Source organism: Vipera berus (genome assembly GCF_964194415.1).
Source record: "Vipera berus genome assembly, chromosome: 4".
NCBI lineage: Eukaryota > Metazoa > Chordata > Lepidosauria > Squamata > Viperidae > Vipera > Vipera berus.
In genome coordinates, this window is record NC_138206.1 from 101,440,314 (window position 1) to 101,455,796 (window position 15,483).

General features: G+C 37.8%; 1 protein-coding gene across 1 annotated transcript in view; it reads right to left on the reverse strand.

Annotated features, from left to right (window-relative positions):
* Positions 1–15,483, reverse strand: part of GPC6 (glypican 6) — a gene marked incomplete at its 3' end in the record, with an annotated part of 887,239 nt that overhangs the window by 561,568 nt on the left and 310,188 nt on the right. The window lies entirely within an intron of this gene.

Genomic DNA, 15,483 nt, shown 5'->3' on the forward strand with positions numbered 1-15,483 from the left:
AATTATAGATATAAGTAAAAAGTAGGCATAAAATACAATAAAAGCATAACATTAATTTAATGCAAATAATAGTGACACTCTCCAAGATTAGAAGTACCTTTCCAGTTTCTCTTACCTTGGTCTATATTATTAAAGTGAAATTCTAGTATCTGTCTGGATCCTGTTTCTTGACCTGGCCCATCTCAAAGGAATGCCAATAACCTTTCTTTGAAAAAGAATAAGAAAAACACCCAAGAGACCAGGCAGAATCAAAGCCAAATCTCATGTCCAGTGTAAGAAGGATTGTTCCACCTTACTGTCAGGGCTTTCAAACTGCACTTACGATTGGAAATGAACATTAAAGGAACAAACGTCTGGATTTGGATTGATAGGATTTATTAAGGAAAGGGTTAAAATGCTAGCACGAGAATTTAAACAAGTACTTTGGCTCTCAGCCATGAACCTATAGGGTATACATAAGTGATTCTAATAATTTTTTGCAAACTTCAAGTGATGGGGCACCTACAAGGCATCAAGGACTAGCTGTAGCTTATTCTGGTTAATATTTCAGTTCTTTCATGAGGTATTCAATGTGGCATCCATTATTTTTTAAAAATATTACACTTCCCTTATATATTTCTTTTTAGAATCAAAAGCTTAATGGAACACTAACATTTGATCAGGAAGAACTTTCTAGTCCAGACTGGTGTTTTTTTCTTTCTAAATTCATTCATTCTTAATGGTTTTATGGTTTTGATAGCAACTTCAGCTTTTTGGTGATACAAAATTTTTAATGATATGTACTGTATATTTGTCATCTAAACTGGCCTCCCCCTTTGAAAACTGAATGCATTTAGCAATCCAGTTGCTTAAAAATCACAAATAAAATGGAATGGAATAGAATGGAATGGAATAACAGAGTTGAAAGGGACCTTGGAGGTCTTTTAGTAGAAACCCATGCTCAGGCAACAAACCCTATACCACTTCAGACAAATGGCTGTCCAATCTCTTCTTAAAAACTTCCAGTATTGGAGCATTCATAAGTTCTGGAGGCAGGTTGTTCCACTGATTAAGAAATTTCCACTATCAAGAAATTTCTTCTGAGTTCTAGGTTGCTTCTCTCCTTGATTAGTTTCTATCCATTGCTTCTTGTCCTGCCCTCAGGTGCTCTGGAGATAGTTTGACTCCCTCCTCTTTGTGGCAACCTCTGAGATATTGGAACACTGCTATCATTTCACCCGTAGTCCTTCTCTTCGTTAAACTAGACATACCCAATTCCAGCAACTGATCTTTATATGTCCTCTATGCAACTCTTTCTACAGTCTCAGAATTTCAGAATATGTTGTTTATTAACTACAACCATCATTATCTTCAATGCAAGGTTTTTGTTTTTGTTTTAAAAAATGCCTCTCTTATTTCTTAATAAGAAAATAAGTTTAAACATATTATCCATTCATAGAACTATGAATATTGAAATGCTGGAGGGAGTATATAACTATTATACAAGAGAGAAAGAAAAAAAAAGATTAATTGTGATCAGGGAACTGAACACAGTTGATTTCTCTATTATCGTACATTCTTAATAACATGCACAGGTTTAAGGACGATAGTTACAAAATCTGCTTCTTCGTGTAAATTACCCTTTGCTGGATCAGGTTTATTTATTTATTTCATGCAGATTAACATATACATAAGGCACTACTAATGAGATCTGATTGAAGGCACAAAGGTCGGTTTCAGCTGAATACAATTAAAAATGAGGCATGGAATGAAAACATAAAATGAATATAATAATCTGATTAACTGGGCTACCGAAACAAAACTGCCCTCTTTAAAACAAGATCCCCTTGACAATTGAAAAACTAAAATGATTCTCCATTTAACAGGAACAGAATTTCTGTAAAGTAGAACCAAAGGAATGTTCTCATTTCATGAAGGTTTTCACTCCTATTACTTGGTTTTTAAATCTGTCAAGATAGACAATTTTAATAACAAGCTTGAAAACAAAGATTTTTTTTAAAAAAAAATACTATGCACTTTGTGAAATAATTTTGTGGAAGATGTATGAAATCTGTGCATTAATTTATAATATCATGATCCCAGCTTCCTATTTAAAATATTATATCCTGTTTGTGAGGACATACCCTAGTATATACAGTAAAGGACTGCCAGAGGGAAGATGGTCAGAAATTGTTTTCCATGGCAGTATTATTGGGTGCAAGTTGTAGTAAATACATTTTGTTTAAATATAATGAAAAACTTCCCGATGAATCAGTGAAATTGTCTCTCTCCAGATGCTGTGATTTCTCTGAAAGCTTTTAAGAAGACACTTGGCAATTGAGATCTCTACTGATTATAGAGGGTGGGACTAGATGATCTTCCTGATCCCTTCCAATTCCATTATCCTATAATCCTCATATCAACTTTGTGATACCCCAAATTTTCCATTATTATTAGGACTAAACATACATTTGAACCCAGCTCAATGCAGTCCATGGCAGTTCATAGCCAGGAGGTTGGGTTTTTAGCTGGAAAAGAAAATGAAGGTCCTTTTCAGTATAGTTCAACCAATATAGTTGAAAGAGTTTGCAACTCTTCAGGCACCAACTGTTACTGAACTGTTGCTTTCACTGCAAGGAGAAGATTGGAATAAGCATGATTAATGAGAATTCATCAGCTATGCCAAAAGACCAGCTTCAATGGGATTCTACTTTTTCCCAAAGTTATTTGAGGTTTCTGTTTAAAACAAATTGTTTTTCTGTTCTTTTCCAGATTTTTCTTTTGTTCTGTCTCTTAATTTTTTACACTGAAAGACAGTTGGTAAATATTGTTTTTATTTATTTATTTAAGCTACTGAGGCAGGACTCAACAGTAAAGTCCAGTGAAATTGCTTTAATTAAATAAGCATTTCTCCCTGTCTACTATATTGCATCTACAAACAACCCCTCCCCCACCGGACTTTGCAAATTAATATACAATGCAATCCTATTTTTACTATAATATGTGCCCCTTTTCTCACTGATTGAAGTAAAAAAAAACCATTAAGGAAAAAATGTAAACATTTTATAAACATTTTGAAAGCAGGCTAATTAAGGCATATTTGCAAGCATTTGATCAAGTAAGTTCTCATTTTCTCAGACAGACTATAAATGTTTTTGATTTCTCATAGGGAAAGCCAGTCTAGCAAAGGCAATTTTTCTGCTTTGTTTACCCTATTGTGACTGAAAGTAGTGGCTTCTGTGAAACCCATGTTTATTGAAAACAAACAAACTTCCTGGATATAGCCTTCAATTGACATTTTAAATTAACAGAGATTTTGTTAAAAAATACAGACAAGTTGATTATGCATGCAAATGTCTATATAAAAATATTCACTACAATTTACATATATGATTTCAGATTTCACTGAATTCACAACCCCATAAATTTCAACCAACCTTTCACAAGAAATATTTTTATCCAACAGAGCAAAATTATTATCTTGTCCAAATCATTCCAACTTGGAGTAAGGACACTTTCTGTTGGTCCATTGATATTTTTCAGGCAGCCAACTTTAGTTCCAAAAATATTAACTGGCTTTCATTTGGTAACAACATGTGGTTCTTATTAATGAACAATGTTAAAGAGCAAAAATAATTTTAGGTTGTATATAAGACTGCAGGTGGGGAAAGTTTTGCTTCGACCCATAGATATTTGTGCTTAGTTATTTTTCTATCCTGGCTAAGTATGAAAGGATTTCTTCTGTTCTGTTTATTTTTCCTCTTGTCCTGTTTTCCATTTGGACTGGGAAACACCTGCAGAATTATTGGCAATGGAGCAAAACTGAATTCTCCTTAAACTTCTCATTAATAGCTGGAAATTGGCAGGAAAGAAGCAAAATTCATCCAAATAACCACTGACATACATAATAATCAAACCAAAGGCTAGAATAGATTGTCAGGTGTGTAATATTTTATTTTCTATAGAGATATCTCTTTATTGCCTCTGATATCTTGATTGTTTCTGGTAACATTTGTACCAAAGGTTTATGGTGGTATAAATTATGCATAATGTTTCTATGCAAGGCAAGCTCAGTTTGGTAGCTATCTTCCACCATAGCCTCAGATCTCAGCCAGTTTTCCCTTGGCATTTTATGGGACTCTGTTATTTCATAAGCTGTTTGTGATTTGATAAGCAGAAAAATGTCTTATTTCATTCACTCGTAATTGTTTTTGGCATTTGACTCTCTAAAATTAATAGGAAATTTTACATTACCCTTTTCCTGATTTTAATATAATTGCTTTTTAAATTACAATTGATACATTTGTTCCAGCTCTTGAAAAAGGCAGGGAGACTTTTTTTTGTTTTCCTGGCCATATACCCCCAAAGTTTTAAAGGCCAGGTAGTGACATTGCAAAGTAATATTATTGTTGTAATTATTATTATGTGCCAGTTTACTGTATTGCTGGCAAATAAGTGTTCAAGCTGGAAGAATTTTGTTCCTTCTCACAAGAACTAACAGGAAGGAAGCCATCATAAGCAATAGTCTCCCCTACAAGATAGAGAGACAGATTCAAAGCAGTTGTGCAGTGGAAAGAACCTGGGGCAAACAATGGTTTGGTGCTAGAGGACTTCTGGGACCAGTCCCCTCCTCTCTCCTTGTATTCTGTTGGGTGTAACCAGAAGCCCAGCAGTCAGCCCTTCCTTGTTCTTTGTTCTTGTGAAACGAAGCTTCTAACATTTCAGAGTTCTCATTGAGGGGGATAAATGGGAACTGAAATCAAGACTTTTTTGTTCCAGAACCACAAAGACATGGTGTGTTATCTCATACTCATTCTATAAAAAGAAAAGAAAAGCTTGGGGTGACACTTCTTATTTTTTTTAAAAAAGAAATAAACAAATGTAAGCAAGGTGGGAAAATGCCCCTTTTTCCCACTTAATTGTAAGTTCAGCTGCTTGTATTTAATTTTTTTAAAAAAAATAATCACGTAGTCAATTTTCCTATCCATTGGGTGGCATATAGCAGTTGGTATAAGCTGCAACTTCCAGAGAAATTTGTGGCCCTAGTATGAATAAGTAACAAGTTCTTCTTTTGTGTCTCCATTGTTCCATAAGGCAGAACCGCAGAAACAAAGCATTTTGTTTTCTATCAAGTATTGGACAAAAATTCACAAAGCAGAGTTTTTGGATTTGAACTGGGAACATCTAGAGTTTGGCATGTTTTGAGTTTAGAACATTTTGAAGATCTCTCATTTGCCTGTGAATGGTGAAAATCTCATGCTCAGTCCTCTAAACTATCTTGTAGTGCTCAAAAAAGGTTTTAAAAAGTTTACAGTAATAAAGGTTATTAAAAGACAATGTGGCCAAAACCTTATATTTCTGCCATAAAATAAACCAAGGTTGTCTAATCTGGAAAGATATTCTGGGAAGTAGGAGACTGATCTGGACATTGCTTTTTTCTGAGGCAGCTTGGACCACTGCCTAGGAATCCATCTTTGAAAACACCATCAGCTTTTCTGAGGGACTTCTTACTTCAACATAGCCTTTTGTAGCATTATAATCTTGTTAAGTTGAAAATATCAAAAGTAATCTGTTACTTCTATGCTGCAAGATGTGTTACGAACATGATCCATTATTTACAGAAGATGATCCCTTAGGGTCATTCAAGATATTACTATTATTTTTATTAATGTACACCAAATTCCCCTTCATGGATTACTGCCTTGTCGTGGCGAAGGGGCTTGCGTAATTCAATGAAGCTATGAGCTATGCCGTGCAGGGCCACCCAAGATGGACAGGTCATAGCAGAGAGTTCTGACAAAACGTGATCCACTGGAGAAGGAAATGGCAACCCACTCCAGTATCTTTGCCATGAAAACCCTATGGACAGTACCAAAAGGCAAAACGATATGACGCTGGAAGATGAGCCCCTCAGGTCGGAAGGCGTCCAATATGCTACTGGGGAAGAGCAGAGGGCTAGTACTAGTAGCGCCAGAAAGAATGAAGCGACTGGGCCAAAGCCGAAAGGACGCTCAGCTGTGGATGTGTCTGGTGGTGAAAGGAAAGTCCAATGCTGTAAAGATTTTTTCTCCATAGGAACCTGGAATGTAAGATCCATGAATCAAGGAAAGCTGGACGTGGTCAAACAAGAGATGACAAGACTGAACATTGACATCTTAGGTATCAGCGAACTAAAATGGACAGGAATGGGTGAATTTAATTCAGATGACCATCAGGTATACTACTGTGGGCAAGAATCCTTCAGAAGAAATGGAGTAGCCTTCATAGTCAATAAAAGAGTAGGAAAAGCAATACTGGGATACAATCCTCAAAATGACAGAATGATCTCAGTTCGAATCCAAGGCAAACCATTCAATATCACAGTAGTCCAAGTCTATGCCCCAACCACCAGTGCTGAAGAGGATGAAATTGACCAGTTCTATGAAGCACTACAGCACCTTATAGAACTAACACCAAAAAATGATGTTCTTATCATCATGGGGGATTGGAATGCTAAAGTAGGAAGCCAAAAGATAACTGGAATAACAGGCAAGTTTGGCCTTGGAGTGCAAAATGAAGCAGGGCACAGGCTGATAGAATTCTGTCAAGAGAATGCGATGGTCATAGCAAACACTCTTTTCCAACAACCCAAGAGACGGCTCTACACATGGACATCACCAGATGGTCAACACAGAAATCAGATTGACTATATGCTCTGCAGCCAAAGATGGAGAAGCTCTATACAGTCAGTAAAAACAAGACCAGGAGCTGACTGTGGCTCAGACCATGAGCTTCTCCTTGCAAAGTTTAGGCTTAAACTGAAGAAAGTAGGGAAAAGCACTAGGCCACTCAGGTATGAATTAAATCATATCCCTGTTGAATATACAGTAGAGGTGACAAATAGATTTAAGGAATTAGATCTGATAGACAGAGTGCCTGAAGAACTATGGACAGAGGTTCGTGACATTGTACAAGAGGTAGCAACCAAAACCATCCCAAAGAAAAAGAAATGCAAGAAAGCAAAATGGCTGTCTGAGGAAGCTTTGCAAATAGCTGAGGAAAGGAGGGAAGCGAAAGGCAAGGGAGAAAAAGAAAGATACGCCCAATTGAATGCAGAATTCCAGAGAATAGCTAGAAGAGATAAGAATGCCTTCTTAAATGAACAGTGCAAAGAAATAGAAGAAAACAATAGAATAGGGAGGACCAGAGATCTTTTCAAGAAAATTGGAGAAATGAAGGGAACGTTTAATGCAAAAATGGGCATGATAAAGGACCAAAATGGCAGGGACCTAACAGAGGCAGAAGAGATTAAGAAGAGGTGGCAAAATTACACAGAAGAACTATACAAGAATGAGCTTAACGTCCCTGATAATCACAATGAGGTGGTCACTGACCTCGAGCCAGACATCCTAGAATGTGAAGTGAAGTGGGCCTTAGAAAAACTGAGCAACAACAAAGCTAGTGGAAGTGACAGTATTCCAGCTGAGCTATTCAAAATCTTAAAAGACAATGCAGTAAAAGTACTACACTCAATTTGCCAGCAAATTTGGAAAACTCAACAGTGGCCACAGGATTGGAAAAGATCAGTTTACATACCAATTCCAAAGAAAGGCAGTGCCAAAGAATGTTCAAACTATCGCACCATTGCACTCATTTCTCATGATAGTAAAGTCATGCTTAAAATCCTACAAGCTAGACTTCAGCAGTATGTGGATCGAGAACTACCAGAAGTACAGGCAGGATTTCGAAGAGGCAGAGGAACTAGAGATCAAATTGCCAACATACGCTGGATCATGGAGAAAGCTAGGGAGTTCCAGAAAAACATCTACTTCTGCTTCATTGACTATGCTAAAGCCTTTGATTGTGTGGATCACAACAAACTGTGGCAAGTTCTTAAAGAGATGGGAGTACCAGACCATCTTATTTGTCTCTTGAGAAACCTATATGCGGGTCAAGAAGCAACAGTGAGAACTGGACACGGAACCACTGATTGGTTCAAAATTGGGAAAGGAGTCCGGCAAGGCTGTATACTGTCGCCCTGCCTATTTAACTTATATGCAGAGCACATCATGAGAAAGGCAGGGCTAGATGAATCAAAAGTTGGAATTATGATTGCCGGAAGAAATATCAACAACCTAAGATAGGCAGATGATACCACTCTAATGGCAGAAAGTGAAGAAGAACTAAAGAGCCTCTTGTTGCAGGTGAAGAAGGAGAGTGCAAAACTTGGGTTGAAACTTAACATTAAGAAAACCAAGATCATGGCATCTGGCCCTCTCAATTCCTGGCAAATAGATGGGGAAGAAATGGAGGTAGTGACAGATTTTATTTTCCTGGGCTCCAAGATCACTGCAGACGGGGACTGTAGCCAAGAAATTAAAAGACGCTTGCTCCTGGGGAGGAAAGCCATGGCAAATCTAGACAGCACACTTAAAAGCAGAGACATCACCCTGTCAACAAAAGTGCGTATAGTCAAGGCTATGGTCTTCCCAGTTGCAATGTATGGCAGTGAAAGTTGGACCATAAGAAAGGCTGAGCGCCAAAGAATTGAGGCCTTTGAACTGTGGTGCTGGAGAAGACTCCTGCGAGTCCCTTGGACTGCAAGGCGATCAAACCGGTCAGTCCTAGAGGAGATCAATCCTGACTGCTCTTTAGAAGGCCAGATTCTGAAGCTAAAACTCAAGTACTTTGGCCACCTAATGAGAAGGAAGGACTCACTGGAGAAGAGCCTAATGCTGGGAAAGATCGAGGGCAATAGAAGAAGGGGACGACAGAGAATGAGGTGGCTGGATGGAGTCACTGAAGCAGTAGGCGTGAGCTTAAATGGACTCCAGAAGATGGTAGAGGACAGGAAGGCCTGGAGGAATGTTGTCCATAGGGTCGCGATGGGTCGGACACGACTTCGCAGCTAACAACAACACCAAATTGCTATTACACTGCTTGCCTTATTCTGATTTATTCTGATTTATACCCCAAGTGATGTATAAAATTGTACTATTTCAATGTTCATGTCTGTTATTTCAAGACACTTAATGGTACTTATCTTTTAATATGTTTTATAGTTTTTGTAAGATCATAAGGAAAATAAATTAGAAAATATAGTTTTGCAACAGCTATCGTAAGATGTCTATCAACCTGGAAAGGGTTATTTTCCTCTAATACCAACATTACAAATGTTCCAACCATACTAGCAAGAAACCTGTGAAAATGCGTATGATGAAATAGAGGTGAAGAAATTGAATCCAAATTTTCAGTGGTTTAGCTCCAAAATCTTGTGTATGTGTGTGTGTGTGTGTGTGTTTTAGAAAAAGAGCTTTACTTTTCTCATTTGATTTCTGTTGGAACTGTATCTAAAGCCATTCATATAAATTAAATATCCATTTCACCTTTCCCTCTGGCCTTTATGGAAAATGTTCATATTAAATGTAGAGGAAGGTAGAACATCTATTATGCCTGGCAGGTTGATCACTAACTGATCTGAGTGTAATCATGGAAAGCTTCTAGTTTTTCAGTCCTGAGGTCATTTTATATTAGCTTCTGAAGGGAATTTTTTGCATCATTCCCAAATAACGGGGTACAATGATGCTTGGAAAGCCCTGGAGTTGTTGCTGATTTCTAGCATCCCTTGCTTTTTATAATCCCTTTTGCATTTTATAATTCAATTGCATCTGAAGACACTACAAATTCCTAAATCCTAGTATATAAAATTGTATTGTTTATGACATAATAATGCAAATACTGGTACAAGTACAAAAGTTGTGGTATTTACATATTTATAACATTATTTGAACCTATCTCCTGGATCTCATGCATTTTGTGGCTCTTAAAACTAGCAGCCCATAATTACTAGGAAAGTATGTATTTTTTTAAAAGATACTAATAAATACTGATAAAGCCCTTTTAAATGGTTAGGTATAAAATTATTTTAATGCTTCCTTTTCTCATCCCATGATCCCAAGCCAATACATTTTTAACAATACAACCAAGAATAAAGAATGTACATAAAGAAAGTATCAGCTAACCAGGCTAAGATTAGGGTTCAGTCACGCAGCACCTAAACTTCATTTTCCTTTTCATCCAAGTGTAATTAAAATAAATTCTGATTTGCTAATGCTACATGGACATCTGTCTAGCTAAGCTCACATTTTAAAGTCCTGTTCTTTGTCTCCCTAATTACACATAACATCAGGTCATTTCTATTCTTGTTTTCTAGAACTGTGAATAAAATGTATTTTATTTCATCTAATATCCCTTTTGTGTCATCCAACATTCTGGGCAGGTTTTTGTTTCCTATTACAACATTAAGGCAGTGAAAACATATGATAGCTCTTTCCTTGGACATTTTGGTCAAAATGATTAGAGTTCCATCTGGAGAAGTGACATAGATTTGAGTCTTGGTTGTGAATTGTTTTTAGCCAGTATTCTTTATGGGATTTGAAACAAAAACAAAACAAAAAAGACAAATACAGGAAGCTCCAATTGGTCCAAAATGCATGTGTCACCTCTGCTGTGGGAGTTGCATTGTTGTCAATTTGCATCCAGGTGAAATTTAAGGTGCTGGTTGTCACATTTAAGCCCCTTCATGGCTTGGGACCAGGTTATCTGAGGGAGCGTCTCTTGCTGGTCACCTCTACCCAATTCACTAGAAAGGGGAGACAAGGCATGTTGTGGGTCCCGTCCCCTAAGGAGGTGCATCTGGTGTGACCCAGAAGAAGGGATTTCTCTGCTGAGGTTCCCTTTCTTTGGAGCATCATCCCTGCAGTCTTTCAGAAGATCTTGAAGATGTGGTTGTGCCAGCAAGCCTGGGGAACCCAGAGCATGATGGAGCCCATCAAATGGCTTATTTAATTGTGTGCTGTCACTGGGGTGAGTGGTTGTGAGGGGGTGTTGTTTTTTATTTTTATTTTTTCCTATGTTGTGTTTTAAGCTGAAATAACCTAGGCAAAAGGTGCTGAAGCATTTTTACATCTAGAACTATGATGTAGCTCATGTAGGCACCTCCCTAATTCATTGAACTATAAGGAGGAAGTAAAGACTTGTAAGATTTTGTTATTATAGCCAATATTAATAAAAGTTGTTTTAGAGTTGATTTACAGAACAGAGTATAGAATAATAGGGTTGGAAGGGATCTTGGAGTCTTCTAGTCCATGTGCTCTCTCTCTCTCTCTCTCTCTCTCTCTCTCTCTCTCTCTCTCTCTCTCTCTCTCTCTCTCTCTCACACACACACACACACACACACACACACACACAGACACACACACACACACACACACACACACAGAGACACAAATGTAACTGTGGTTTAGTGAGATGACATCTGGAGAGGTATCTGGAGGAAGCATCCAGGGGAATCATCACAGTCCAACCCCCTGCTCAAGCAGAAGATCCTATACAATTCTGGACAAATAGTTGTCCTATCTCTTCTTGAAAACCTCCAGTGATGGACCACCCACGATTTTTGGAGGCAAGCCGTTTCACTGTTTTCACTGTTAGGAAATTTCTCCTTACTTCTGGGCTGGATCTCTTTTTAATGAGCTTCCACCTATTGCTTCTTGACCTGCCTTCAGGTTCTTTGAAGAATAGGTCAATCTCTTCTTCTTTATGAAATGCCTTCAAGTACTGTAACATAGGTATCATGTTCCCCCTAATCTTTCTCTTTGTTAGATTAGACACACCTAGTTCCCTCAATTGTCTGCTCACTCTAGTGGGACTATCACTTATCCTTTTTCAGGAGCTCAAACTACCAATCCTCTTTCCACGTGAGGAAGGTCAAGCTGAAAAAGGAGCAATAGACCCAGAATCACACAGTGAGTTTCAATGGCTGAGACTGCCCTAGACCTGAGGCTCTGTTACTCATTCAACTCCCTACATCAATCTGAGTGTCTAAAGATTAAACACTTGTGTAGACCTTTTATTTTACAGGAAACTTCCATACCAGAGGATGAGCTGGAACAGTAAGTTCACAGTCACTACTCAACCTTATTACCACTTCAGTGGCACTGAGAAGCAGGATAGGGGACCTGAAGACCGGAAGATTGTTGGATTGTGTGAATAACCATTCAAACAACCACAGTTATGAGTAAACAAGCTTTTTTTTTCTTCCTTTATACTCAACATTATACTTATGATAACTTAGCTTACTTTCGACAGGGCAGAAGATATCCAACAGGATAAGAGAGATGATAGTACATCTCAGTCAAAGGAGGTGTTAAACTGAACTGACAGTGATCATGTTTTGTTAAGGTTTGATAAGGAGATGTTGATAAGAGAAGGGACTTTTTATCATTTATGGTGGACAGGTGATAAGGCAAAGAAACATTGGAGTAGGATTCATATATTAATAGAGAAAATTCTTAAGGTGAACATAAAGATTATACCAGAAACGTACTTTCTGGACCTAATGGAAAGAGAACTGGAAAAAGAAATTGGAACTCGGATTTTATATATGGCGACGGCAGCAAGACTGCTCTATGCACAAAAGTGGGAGGATGCCTCGATTCCTACCATGGACGAATGGTTACAAAAGCTGATGGAATCAGCAGAGATGGCCAAATTGACTGTGCTGATAAAAGAAAAGAACATAAGTACTTTTGTTTCTACTTGGAAACCGCTTCTGGACTTTGTGCTTGAGGTGGAAAAAAATGATATGATTTTGGGTTTTACTGATTAGACTGGTTTGCTGATACAGAAATGGCTACTACAGAAATGTAAAAACTTGAGATTTGATTTTAATGTCTGATTTTACTGCAACAGAGAAAGTCGGAAGTTCCCCACCCCCTTTCTTCACACCCCTTTTGTCTTGTTTTCCCTTTTTCTACTGTTGTCACATATTTGCTTTTGTATTTTCACATATGTTATAAATGAATAAAACTTAATAAAAAAGGTTTGATAAGAAAAAGCACAAAAGAGTGTGCTAGAAGAAATCATGTCTTTCTTAATGTTATATGATATCTGCTGCATTATTCCTTAATCACAAGAATGTATGAGAAAAAATTTCAAAACCTTTTAAAACTCAGCCAGGAATGTCAAAGAATTGCTTGTCAGGCCTTACTCTCATTCATGAGAAAGCAAGGATGTGTCACACATCTAAGGAATGGAGGGAACATTTAAGTTGTGTGCTTGTCCCTAGAAACACTGTTAAACCCAAAAGTTGATTTACATAGAATTTAGAAACAGGAGAAATGTGATCTCGGGAAGCAACATTATCTAACTGGGTGCAACTGAAGGCAATGATGTCTATCAATGAAGAGCAGAATTTATTAGTCTTACAAATTGCTGTCAAAAATATACTTTTAAACTGCAAACCAAAGGCTCAAAAGATTGTTCATTACTGACATAAAATTGTGAATGAATAAGATGTGTTTATTCCATGAACGGGAGACCTCAGCCAGGGAAAAGTTCAAAGAAAGCACAGCCATCATTCTATTAAACACATTCCTGAAATAATGTTTCCCTTCTTTATCAACAGTAATTAACTGAATCTGACCAAAGAAAATGATAATGACAAAATTATTCCAATAATATTTATTTCTTAAATTATAATAATACTTCCACTCTGTTGTAAAATTTGTTAACCAATTGTCAACCAATTGCTTCTGTGGATTAATCTCTGCCTTTCAAATGTACAACCCATAATAAATGAGCTTGAAATCATAATTGATCTTCCTAGAAATCATGGATAAGTGTCATATCTCCCACTTTTATTTTGAAATTCAGATGTATTGTTATGTCTGCCCTATTTGGTTTTGCAGAGTTTGGGGGTCTAATATACCTAAAACTACACCTGGATTTCTTTGCTATGATTCATCCCTTAGACTTCCACCACAAAGAGATTTGCACATTTTCTTGTCTGTACAAATCTAGTAACCCAAATGGAGATCGCACTAGAAGGTTGCATATGTTTGGCTGAGTTCCTACAGACCTTACTCCATTATTTATACTTGAAGTAACAGGAAAATAAAGTACAACTATTGCTTTGGCCATCTGATAACACATTCATCCTATTACAAACTAATATCACTAAGAGCTATTCACTCTCTATCATTCATAATTATGCCCCATGAACCAACTGGACACACATAAAAAAACCATATATAGATATATTTCAAATCCAATACTGAAATCTTTTTATTGTCACATAATAATGAAAGGAGACAGATTCCTTGACACACATTCCTGTGAAATACCCTCATCCCCTGCAAACAATTTTCTGTCTTTCAGCATATCTACACTGCCACCTTCAGCTTCTTTGCTCCATGAGATGATGCTGGTTTAACTTAAGCCACTCTAAGGAAAACCCATCTAGACTGAGACACTTTGGCATTAATTTATAGTTCTTCTTCTACTCAGCTGTCCATTCCAGTAACGTAATTGCCAATTAATATCCTTTCATTAGGTGCCTCTAGTTATTTCTGGCCTGTACAGTATATGTATCTATATATACCGTACAAGTAAGGGACGCGGTGGCTCAGTGGGTTAGAACGCTGAGCTTGTCAATCAGAAGGTCGGCAGTTTGGCGGGTCGAATCCTGAGTGCCACGTAGCAGAGTGAGCACCTGTTACTTGTCCCAGCTTCTGCCAACCTAGCAGTTTGAAAGCACGTAAAAATGCAAGTAGAAAAATAGGGACCACTACGGTGGGAAGGTAACAGCATTCCGTGCACCCTTGGCGTCTAGTCATGCCGGCCACATGACCACAGAGACGTCCTCGGACAAGCGCTGGCTCTTTGGCTTTGAAACTGAGATGAGCACTGGCCCCTAGAGTCGGAAACGACTAGCACGCATGTGCGGGGGAACCTTTACCTTTACCTTTATACCGTACAAATTATTTATTTTATTTTATTTTTATTTTAATCCCATTTATATCCCGCCCTTCTCCGAAGACTCAGGGAGGCTTACAATTTAAGCACAAACCAATGTGCTTAGCAATAGCCTTCATTCTAGGTATATGCCTGCTTATTAGGGCTTTCGCCCCCCCCCCCAAGCGGCATTATTACAAAGTCAGCTTATTGCCCCCAACAATCTGGGTCCTCATTTTACCTACCTCAGAAGGATGGAAGGCTGAGTCAACCTTGAGCCTGGTGGGATGCGAACCTGCACTAATTGTAGGCAGCTGGTGTTACTGAAGGAGGCATTAGCCCACTACTCCACCAAGGCTCTGCTATTACATTATGTGTGTGTAAAGTTAAAAGACCAAAATGCACATATATGTAGAAACCTTGGCTAGTTTTAAAATGATGACGATTATGATGATGATGATGATAATGTGACAGAAGAAAGCAAAGGTAGTACCAATAGTAATAGGTGCCTTGAGTGCAATCCCAAAACAATTAGAGCACCATTTGAACATTATCTGCATTGATAACATCACTATCAGTCAATTGCAAAAAAAAGGAGCTTTAATTGGAAAAGCTTACAACTTGTGATGATACCTCTAACACCATCAAACATCAGCATCTGCCTATCTCAGATCCTTGGGAAGGATTTAATAGAAATGCTGAATGCAATCTAAATATCTCGTTGACTGT